Source organism: Palaemon carinicauda, chromosome 34 (assembly GCF_036898095.1).
Source record: "Palaemon carinicauda isolate YSFRI2023 chromosome 34, ASM3689809v2, whole genome shotgun sequence".
NCBI classification, from domain to species: domain Eukaryota; kingdom Metazoa; phylum Arthropoda; class Malacostraca; order Decapoda; family Palaemonidae; genus Palaemon; species Palaemon carinicauda.
The window spans coordinates 55,669,290-55,671,789 of NC_090758.1; the positions used below are offsets into that span (position 1 = coordinate 55,669,290).

General features: G+C 28.3%; 1 protein-coding gene across 1 annotated transcript in view; it reads left to right on the forward strand.

Moving 5' to 3' along the window:
* Window positions 1–2,500, forward strand: part of LOC137626943 (neuroligin-3-like) — a 20,388-nt gene that overhangs the window by 2,763 nt on the left and 15,125 nt on the right. The window lies entirely within an intron of this gene.

The following is a 2,500-nucleotide window of genomic DNA, read 5'->3' on the forward strand; positions in this document are numbered from 1 at the left end:
CTGTTTATCATTCTCATTATATGTCGTGTTGATATCCCTTTCTTCTCCTTATATATTGTTAGAATATCCTCTACTTTAGTTTGCTCTCGTATCAAGACAGAAAAGGATAAAAAATGGTCTCTCTCTCTCTCTCTCTCTCTCTCTCTCTCTCTCTCTCTCTCTCTCATTCACGACACAATTGTCTTTTGGTACTTCCTCATAAGATTTCAAAGACGAAAAACACCAAGTTTCTTAATAAGTTTTCAAACTAATGAACTTAAAATCAGCTTTTATACATGAAACTTGAATATTCCCTGAAAGTCTTCCACGAATGAAGATTAAAAATGAATAATTCCTTTGCTAGAATCATGTCCAAAAATTATATTAAAGCTGAAAGGATATTTAAGTCTTGTGATTTCATTATTCGTCATTCTTGGTCCTTCCAGTTTCTCAAAATTAGTTCCATATTTTTTTCCTTTCCACTTTCATACTAAAACAATATTCTTACCTATTATTTTTTCATAATATATATCTATTTTATGTTTTATCTTTTTGATCCCTTAGCTAAAAATATAGCACAAATACTTTTTCATATAAATGATTACCAGACTTTTGTTTGAATTTGATCGAATTTTTTTTATACCATCCATCTTTTCTGTATCAGAAGAAAAACTAATTTGATTTTTGCATACATGTAATATTTTTTTTTTTTTTTTTTTTTTTTTTTTGAATTTCACTAATAATTTTCCCAGGAAAAAAAATCACAATATTCACATTTTTTTGTATATTAGAATTATAAATATATAACATATTTGACTGACAAATATATAAGTAATAATAACAATGATAATAACGATAATTATAATAACCTTTACCTAGAATCTTTTTAAGCAATAAAATAATCTGGGGGTTGAAATTGTAAATACTCTTCTTTAGAACAGGTTTGATATAAGTCTTATCTCTTAAATAGTATATTAATATTTTTTTATGTTTATAGCTTCATTATTTCCAACATATAGTTTATTCACCATTTCTTTATTACCTTTTTACCCTTGGGATGCTCTCCTTGTTGAAACCCTTTGACTTATTCTATCCAGTTTTTTCCAAATAGGCGTGTGGACTGAAAATGAATATGAGTAAAACTAAGATAATGTTCAATGGAAATGAAGAAAGACAAACAAATAATAGTTATGGATGAATCTTTAGAGAATGATAATTAATATACGTACTTGGGATAGGCAGTAAGTGTTTCCCTGGGACATGATTCGGAAATTGAAAGAAAGATAAGCATGGAATGATTAACTTTTGATAAAAAAATGAGATTATGGAATTTAAGATACCACTTTCTATAAAAAGAAAAGTATTTCATAAGATGGACCTACAATGATTAACTTATGTACCAGGAATTGGAGCTTTATTAAAGCCGTAGGACTTGAGCTAGCTGCACCTCATAGAACTATGAAAAGAAAAATAATTGGAATAACACTAAGAGACAAAAGAAAAATAACATAGATGCAAGAAAAAACTAAAATAGAGGATATTCTATCATCATGTAAGAAATAGAAATGGACATGGGCAGGACATATAATGAGAATGACAAATAATAGATGGACATTAGGAATAACTGAATGGGTAATCTAAGATTGCAAGAAAAGCATGGGAGGGAAGAGAAGACGATAGAACAACAAGCTAAGAAAATGTGCGGCTAAAGACTAAAATAGAAAGACAGTGAACAGACTGGAATGGAAGGACAGTTATAGAGACCTACATACTGGAAGTGTAATAAAATTACCGATAACTATTCCACACTTTCTCTCTCTCTCTCTCTCTCTCTCTCTCTCTCTCTCTCTGTCAAGAACGTTCCCTGAGGAGCCTCGTTTTATGCCACATTAAAATCCTTTTATTCCTTGTATGATTAATGTCAAAATGTTTAGCTGCAGGAATCGACTTACTTTTTTCTCTGTCTCTCTTAAGAGGCTAGTTCCCTTGCGCTTTCATTCTGCATAAAACATTTATTTAGTTATAGCGTATTAATATGCTTTTGATATCTCTCTCTCTCTCTCTCTCTCTCTCTCTCTCTCTCTCTCTCTTGTTTTGAGGCACTTCAAATGAGCATTCAATATTGTAACTGTTAATTAAGATGTTTATAGGAAATGCTTTAAAATATATGGGTCATTATTAAAAATTTGCGTATCATTAAAAGAAAATATATAATATACAGTGTATTATTAGGCAAAAAATTTTCTTCTATATACTAAAAATATTGAAATATAAGAGAGAAAATTAGGGAAAATTAGTAACATAATATGAATAATTAAAATTTCGATAAAAGAAAAGTTTATTAAGGAAAATACTTTCTTCTATTTATTAATATTACTAAAATATCATGGATAAAAATTATGTTTGGTTAGTATATTAATATAAATTTATATAAAGTTCAATTAAAAATCTTTTACGAGGAATAATACATTATTCTGTTAAGCAATATTACTAAAATATCCTAGAAAATATTAAAGTGAAT